This window comes from Bubalus bubalis, chromosome 22 (assembly GCF_019923935.1).
Source record: "Bubalus bubalis isolate 160015118507 breed Murrah chromosome 22, NDDB_SH_1, whole genome shotgun sequence".
NCBI lineage: Eukaryota > Metazoa > Chordata > Mammalia > Artiodactyla > Bovidae > Bubalus > Bubalus bubalis.
Window position 1 is genome coordinate 11,138,934 of NC_059178.1, and position 9,059 is coordinate 11,147,992.

A 9,059-nucleotide genomic window follows, 5' to 3' on the forward strand; every position below is an offset into this window, starting at 1 on the left:
CTGGCCTCTTCTACTTCATATGTAATTAAATTTCCAGGGGGTGGCCAGCTTCACTCTCCTCTGAGCACTGCGGAGGTTACATGAGAAGCCCATGACCCGGCTTCTTCCCTGAAGGACTTTAGAATATCATAGAGACCTGACTTACATATCTGAAGCAAAGAATTTTAAATGCTAGCATAACGTGCAGTGCTGAATAAAGTATAATCAAAGCCCATCATGTGCAGTAAAAGCCACAGGCAGTTCTCGTAAGGAGGGACGGATATGGTGTGGAGTTAAGGGAAGGTTCTCCATGGAGTCCATGCTGTCCCTCCTGGCTTGGCCTGGCTACAGTTTCTGAAACCTTTAACTTGCAGCTCCAGAACAATTCCAATCGTTAGGTTTGGAATTCCTCCTATATTTTCTCAAGTTTTTAACCATAACACACAGTAAGCAAAGTACTACTTTCTATTGCCACTCGGCACTCACAAGAGCATCAAGAAGCAGTACTATTCTACATTCGTTCTTCCTGCTCTTGTAGCTCAGTATCCACCTTTCTCCAGCTGATGTGTATGCACTGTATCCATTGACTCATTTGCTCTCTGCCTGAAGGTGATCTTGGCCAATGAGAGAAGCAGGCAGGAGATGAGGACGCAGGAGGGCAGTGGAACTGGGCACTTATTTTATACTGGCTCTTACCTGCCAGCTTAGTGTCGGGCATCTGCCTGCTTCCTCTGAAGACCACAGCCCCATCAGGCAACCCCTCACACACCCTTACAGTATTCTAGAAGCTCTTTCCATTTACATCTTCAGGCCTCAGAGTTGTGTTAGTCTCTGAGCTGTGTCCGACTCTTTGCAACCCCATGGACTGTAGCCCGCCAGGCTCCTCTGTCCATGGGATTCTCCAGGCAAAAATGCTGGAGTGGGTAGCCATACCCTCCTCCAGGGGATCTTCCCAACCCAGGGATCAAACCCAGGTCTCCTGTGTTGAAGGTGGATTCTTTACCATCTGAGCCACCAGGGAAGCCCATGAATACTGGAGTGGGTACCCTAACCCTTCTCCAGAGGATCTTCCCAACCCAGGAATAGAACCAGGGTCTCCTGCATTGCAGGCAGATTTTTTACCAGCTGAGCTACAAGGGAAGCCTGGGCATTCAGGTACATAACACCAAACAGACAAAACAGTCCTGTCCTTGCTAAGATGACAATCTAATGGTAGAAGCTACGGCTGAGCGACTTCACTTTCAGTTTTCACTTTCATGCATTGGAGAAGGAAATGGCAACCCACTCCATTGTTCTTGCCTGGAGAATCCCAGGGACAGGGGAGCCTGGTGGGTTGCCATCTATGGGGTCGCAGAGTCAGACATGACTGAAGCAACTTAGCAGCAGCAGCAGCAGCAGCAGATAATAAACTATGGTTGAAGTGTTTCCAAAGTTTTTCTATTGTTAATAGATAACATGCATTTTTATTATTCATCTGAAGGAGTTTTGAAATAGATTCTAGATACAAACCTTTTCTTTGTTAGATATGTTATGGAATTATTCTCCCACTCTGTAGTTTGCTTTTTGTCTCTCATTATTTGTCTTTTGGTGAGCAAACTATCTTAATTTTAATGTCATCAGATATATCAATTCTTCATTTTACAGTTAGTGACTCGTCTGTCTTGTTTTTTCCACATTCTGAGGTCTTAAAGATGCTCACCTATGTTACATTCTAGAAGCTTTTATGTTTTGCCATTCACACTTAGGTCTGTATATGCCTGGAATTGTTTTTATATGTAAAATGAGAAAAGGATCCTATTTCATTTTTGCCTGCACAACTATCCAATTACCCTAACTCTATATATTGGGAAAAACATTCTTTTACTAGTCTATGGTTTCCTTTGTCACAACTCAAGTCCATACACACGTCAGTGAAAATCTGGGTCCTCTTCTGTTCCATCGGTTGGTTTTTTAAGCTTTTGGCCAATATTTTGTGTGTCAGGTTTGCGTGCATGCTCAGTTATATCTGACTCTGCGACTCCAGGCACTGTCGCCCACCAGGCTCTTCTGTCCATGGGTATTCCAGGCAAGAGTCCTGGAGCAGGTTGCCATTTCCTACTACAGGGGGTCTTTCCTACTGCAGGGGACCCCTACTACAGGGATCAAGCCCATCTCTTTCGTGAATTCTTTACTGCTGGGCCACCTAGGAAGTCCCCTTTGCCAATACTAGACTAGCCTTAATTACTATAAATTTATAAATTTTAACAAGGAGTAGGCCAAGTTTTATTTTTTTTTTCAAGAACGTCTCTTCTCATTCTTTTAGTTTTAGTACAAATTTTAAAATAAGCTTGTTGGGTTCTGGAAAATACTTTGCTGGTATTCTCAATGGGATTGCATTAAATCTATAGATCCATTTGGAAGAACCGACATCTTTGATACATATCTTCCCTAATGAATGTATAGATCTATAGGTCTGTAGTCAATTTCTGTAACTATTCTCCATGTAATTAAAAAATAATAAACATTTTCCAGTTGGGTACAGTGTTCTATATATGGGAATTAAGTAGTTTTGTAAGCTGTGCTATTCACATCTATCTTATTTTTAAGTTTTGTCTGTTTATCAATTACTGAGAGAGAGATTTTGTCATTTTCCATTATGACAGCAGATTTATTTATTTCTCTTAGTAATTCTATCAAATACACACACACACACACACACACACACACACACACACACACATAGAGAGAGAGAGCATGTTATTAAGAGCATACAAATTAAAAATACAGATAAGGCCAAAAATTCAGAAAATGGAGACTAAAAAAGTAACAACAGATTTGGGGGGGAAAAAAAAACTGGAAATTTTAGAAGTGAAAATTAAAGCAGTAACAAAAAAAGTCATTCAATAGTTGGCTTTAATCCTAAATTAGACACAGCTGAAGAATTACTGAACTGAAAATTAGGTTAAAAGAATCTAACAAGATTAAAAATAGACGAAAGGATGAAAAAAGCAGAAGAGAGAATTGGTTGTAAAATATTAGAAGAATTAGAGGAACAAAAGGAAAAGAGTAAGTCACCCAGAGACCAGGAAGCTGCTTCGTGTCCCAGTTCAGAGCCCACTAACCCACGTGATTGCCACTGCTCTTGCCACTGCTATTGAAACTCACCCACCACTTCTAATCAGAAGCTCTGGAGTTAACCCCATCGATGCTGCAGAAACCAACATGAAAGCTGTAAGGGCTTATAGTCACTGTCAGAAGTGGAAAAATGACTTCTTCCTAGACTAACCCATCAGTGTAAGACAACCAGCAGCAAACCCCATAGCTCTATAAAGTCAGATTAATAGGGCTTCCCTGGTGGCTCAGTCAGCAAAGAATCCTCCTGCAATGCAGGAGACCTGGGTTCAGTTCCTTGATCAGGAAGATCCTCTGGAGAACGAAACAGCAATCCACTCCAGTATTCTTGCCTGGAAAATCCCATGGACAGAGAAGTCTGACAGGCTATAGGCTTGCAAGGGTCAGACTCCGCTTAGCAACTAAACCACCACCAACCACCAGGGAAATGACAGAAGAACCATAAACATCTCACCAAACAACAGAAATGACAAAGTTACAGAATTTGGGGGAAAGGTGGAGTTTAGTTGAAACTTAAAAGAAGCAGTGCTGGGACAGGCTCAAAGCAAAACAAGTCTGGACTGAAAAGTGGATTCAGGGTCCTGTTTCCTTAGAAACTAAAAGTTAAGATAAATATGGAATGCTGTGGCTAGCAACCAATTACCTGAAACTCTGCAAATAGACTGAAGCTTGAGGTTCCTTCTCTTTGTCAAAGTGGCTCAGATCCTTTGGCAAAAGTGAGATGTTTCATTCTTGTTGATATAATTTCAAGTAACAAAAGATTTCAGAGGAAAAAAAAAATACTGTTCACAGGTAAGAAAGCAGGAATCACTTAAAGAAAGAAGTCGTTATGACATTTTACAAGGGCAGCATGTCCTTGGAGAAACACTGTCTCCCACTAACTTTGCAGCTAGCTTTATCTGTGGCTATGTCCACCTGATGGCAACATGGCCGGGCAGATTTTACTTTCTCAGTCTGTGTTAATTTTTAGATTCTCATTTCTTTCTTCTACTTTAGTAACTATTTTACACATGATAGTGTATATAAAGTGGTCTTAAAAGATGATCTCATCTTTCTAGTTTCCCATGTCTGCCAAGATCGTAGTTTGTAGTTGCTCATTATCTTTTTAGTTCCTTCACACTTTAAAGAAAATAATTTTTAGATCTGTCTTGGCTATTTTAGCAGCTTGAACAAAATGGTTATTTGGGTGTAATTGTCTAGTTTACCATTACCCACTCCCTCCACTAAATTAATTTTTATTAGAATATAGTTGGTTTACAATGTTGTGTTAGATTTGGGTGTACAGCAAAGTGAATCCATTACACATATACACTCCTCTCTGGATTCTTTTCCCAAATAGGTCATTACAGAGGTTGAAAAGAGTTTCCTGCACTGTATGCATGTGCTTAGTCACTCAGTCGTGTCGGACCCGTTGTGACCCCATGGACTGTAGCCCACCAGGCTCCTCTGTCCATGGGGATTCTCCGGGCAAGAATACTGGAGTGGGTTGCCATGCCCTCCTCCAGAGGATCTTCCCAACCCAGGGAGTGAACCCAGGTCTCCCGCACTGCAGGTGGACTCTTTACCATCTGAGCCTGTATTATATAGTAGGTTCTTATTAGCGATCTATTTTATATAGTGTGTACGTGTCAATCCAAATCTCCCAATGTATCTACCCCTTCCCCACTTGGTAACCATAACTTTGTTTTCTACATCTGTGACTCTCTATTTCTATTTTGTAAATAAGTTCATTTGTCCCGTTTCGTAGAGTTCATATATAAGTGATATCATATGATATGACAATCTCTAGATCCATCCATATCACTGCAAATAGCATTAATTCATTCTTTTTTATGTCTAAGTAACACTCCATTGTGTATATGTACCATGTCTTCTTTGTCCATTCCTCCATCAATGAACGTTTGTTTCTTCCATGTCCTAGCTGTGGCAAATAGGCCTACAGTGAACACGGGGGTGCCAGTATCCTTTGGGATTATGGTTCTCTCTGGGTGTGTGCCCAGGAGTGGGATTGCTGGATCAGATGGTAGTTCTGTTTTCAGTTTTTTAAGGAACCTCCATACTGTTCTCCAAGTGGCTGCACCAATTTACATTCCCACCAACAGTGTGGGAGCGTTCCCTTTTCTCTACATCTTCTCCAGCATTTTTTTTTTGTAGATTTTTTGGTGATGGTCATTCTGACTAGTGTGTACCTACTTTCTAATCAATCTTGCACATTTTTGTCAAAATTATCTACTTAAACTCAGCTCTAATCATGTCAAGAGGTAACATGCAAATGAGGAATAAGCCCAGCCAGTTTGTGGGCAAGAATGTCTGCCTCTGATGCTGGCCTGAAAAAGGGTATGTGAGCTCAGGACATGGGCACTTTTATTAGATGCCCTTGCATTCAATGGAACCTCAAATATATTTTTGCAAGTGATGAACCATTTCAGTAAAATTGAATCCACATGTTTTAAATTCATTGACAATTGATGCATTAACAAACTGTATTGTAAGAACAAGCTGATGGCCTCAAACCTTTTAAACCTTGCAGGAAGTCTTGTTTCTTCATTTATTTTCCTTAGAAACATGAAGTTTATTATTCCAAGAAAAAAAAAAAAGCACTCCAACCCCAAACTCTACATAGTCTCCATCTGCCAAGCCCTAGGGGGACTTACCGTGTCTGTGAGAAGGGGAAGGATTTTATGGCCTAAGAGAACTCAGGATTCCCCTCTGCTGGGCTGGAATTTCCCACTGTTTTTTGCCTTTTAGTTCTCACCTCCAGATCATGTATCAACTTTTTCATCCAATAGATTTTACAGTTTACAAAGGGCTTTCTCATCCATCACCTGACTCCATGAAGTCAGCACTTCTAGCTCATGTCTTTATTCCTGTTTAATGGAGGGGAAGAGGAGATTCAGAGAAGTTAGCCATCTTACCCAAAGCTTCATGATATGATAGCTAGCCTTCATGATGACCAGTTGGTCCCTGGACCAAGGCATATTATCCCAGGATTGGGCTGTGTGACCTATAGCAGTCAGCAGAAATAATAGCACATTGTTTATAAGATTAGATGACAAAAAAGACTGGCTTCAGTCTTGGGAGGTCCTCGCTCTCTTTCTCTGTCTCTCCATCTCAGTCTTCCTCTCTCACTTCTCAAGACATATTAGGAGGCCTCAGGCTACCTAGGAGAGGTCCATGTGGTGAGGAAATGATGTCTCCAGCCAAAATCCAGCAAAGAACCATGAAAACCCGTGTGAATGAGATTGGAAGCAGATCCTTTAGCCCAATTTAAGCCTTCAGATAACTGTAGTCCTGGCCAACAGCTTAACTGCAACCTTATTAGAGACCCTGTACCAAAACCACTCAGCTAAGCCATTCCTGGATACCTCACTCTCAGTAACTGAATAAATGTTAATTGTTTTAGGTTGCTAGGTTTGGAGTAATTTGTTACACAGCAACAGATAACTGATACACAGGGCTATGTGTGTTTCGCAACAGCAGGACCCAACAGAGATAGTGTATCCACCTCTATCATCCCCAAGGTGGGGAATCCTATATTCAGTAAGAAACATAAGCACCTGTGAAACTCAGGACACACTAGACTTTTAAGTGATGGAGTAATTTAGAGAAAAAAAAATAAATTTTATATCTGGTAAGACTTTATAATGAAATTTTCCATTCTTAAAAACTTTTTGGCAATATGATCTATTTGATCTCAACAGAACAGTCTCAGTGTGGAACCCTTTATGTTCACTTTCTGGGTCATAAGTATGCCCGCTAGCCAGCTCTCATCTGCTACCAGGGCATCTACCTGCCTTCAAGGAGTCTTTCTTCTGAGAAGTACTTTAAATACCTTTTCACTGCTTACATAATAAGCCTCTAAATCATCTAAGTTCCAGGTCATCAAGTGCCTTATGTGCTGGACCTCATGGCAAACTGGGCCATTGACAGTATTTCTGAGTCAAGTCATGCTCAGTGAACACCTAGGAGTCTGCCTATCAAGGAACTGCTCTACCTTTCACCCAACTCACAAACAGTCCCTGGGCGAGCCTTCCATCCTGAAGCTTTAGGGCCTTTGCTATCTACTTGGCAAACTCCCCACCCCAACCAGAAACGGCCTGCTCTCTGCTCCATAAATCTCAGCAGCTGGCCTCTCTTTCTCTTTATGTTCCTGAAATCTGAATGCATTCTTCACCCCTCTCTCTCTGTATTCTGTGTGAATTCTATCCGCCCCTCAAGGCTAGACAGTCACCTGAGATTTTTCTGACCTCCAGGTTCAACCCCTAAAGAGCTCTCCCTTGTTTGGAATTCAAAGGCCCATCCCATTTCCCCTATACATCACTAGATAAAAGGACATTTTATTTTTACAGCTCAACTGAGAGGGGAGTCGTCAATCACACAGCACGTGCTCAGTGGTAAGCGCCCCACCAGGCACTCTGCATAATTACTGAATACACAGATGTCATCTGTCTGTGAGGGTCTTTACTGAGTATTGCTGAGCAACTGATTGACTAGGAGCCTCTTTAGTGTCTGCCCACCCCCAATCTCTCCAGTGGATTTTCATAAATGAGATGAAGGTCCTCTTAAGCCCCAGGGCCCCTAGATTGGATTTCCTTAGGCCTTTAGTAGACATGCCCATCACTGTCTCAACACCTCTTCCCCTACACACAGCCTGTGACAGGAGTGACTCTGAGCACTGCATGGCCCCTGCCCGCCACTGGTGGGACCCAGGATGGATGCCTGACTCAAACTGGGCACTCTCTTCTTTAGGCTGTAGAAGAAGAAGATCTCTAAAGGGCTAAAGAAGTTGGATCATGAGAGGTATCAGATCTTTTAGTTAAACATCATAGAGCTTATACAGACTTAGAAAACAAACATATGGTTACCCAAGGGGAAAGATGGGAGAAGAGATATAAATTAGGAGGTTGGGATTAACATATATACACTAACTATAAATAAAATAGATAACCAATAAGAATCTAGTGTATAGCACAGGGAACTCTGCTCAATATTCTATAATACCTAAATGGGAAAAGAATTTGAAAAAGAATAGATGTGTGTATGTGTATAACTGAATCACTTTGCTGTACACACGAAACTAACACAAGATTGTAAATCAATCATACTCCAATATAAAATAAAATTTTAAAGAGCAAAAAACGTCATAAGGTTTAATCAGCATCAGCACTGTGCCAAGACAACTCAGAATTACAAGGGAGCTAAAAATTCAAAATTAATTAGAAGAAACCAACCTGTCTGTAGTAGAAAGCAGGGGCACAGACCAAATGTCCAACTGAGGCAGCACTGAGAAATTCTGGAATGGGGCAGCTCTCTTCCTGACTCTCCCTAGCTCCCCTGTGGCCTGGCAGAACTTCACTTCCTATCCTGGGATGCCTTCAGTAAAGTTCCTTGCAGTCCTTCAGTAATCTCCCTTTATCTCTAGACTAGTCTGATAGGTTTCTGTTCTTGCAGTTAACAAGGCCTGAATTAAACTATACCCAATGGGACTTCCCTGGTGGCTCAGACGGTAAAGCATCTGCCTATAATGCAGGAGACCCAGGTTCAATCCCTGGGTCAGGAAGGTCTCCTGGAGAAGGAAATGGCAACCCATTCCAGTATTCTTGCCTGGAAAATCCCATGGATGGAGGAGCCTGGTAGGCTACAGTCCATGGGGTCGCAAAGAGTCTCACATGACTGAGGGATTTCACTTTCACCTTCAATAAAGAGTGTCAAATTCATATTCATGTTGATCCTGAAATATTGAGGTTATCTGTAGGCTATAAAGTACACTTGTGTTATGGATCCTAAACATTCTTTAGTAAAAGCTTCTCATTTTACAGATTGAGGAAAAAGATATCTAGAAGGAAAAAAAAAGATAGCCAGGTGCACAGCAACTGATGGAATGAAGACTAGGACCAAAGGCCCTTCATGTTGTCCAGGGTTCCTTTATTACTTTGCCATCACTGACTCTGCTCTTTCCAATGATTATG

General features: G+C 41.6%; 1 non-coding gene across 1 annotated transcript; it reads left to right on the plus strand.

The window, feature by feature from the left end:
- The first annotated feature begins 8,578 nt into the window (after window positions 1–8,578).
- Window positions 8,579–8,651, plus strand: TRNAY-AUA. Its single transcript has one exon. It is a non-coding gene; the product is annotated as a tRNA-Tyr (tRNA).
- The last annotated feature ends 408 nt before the right edge of the window (window positions 8,652–9,059 follow it).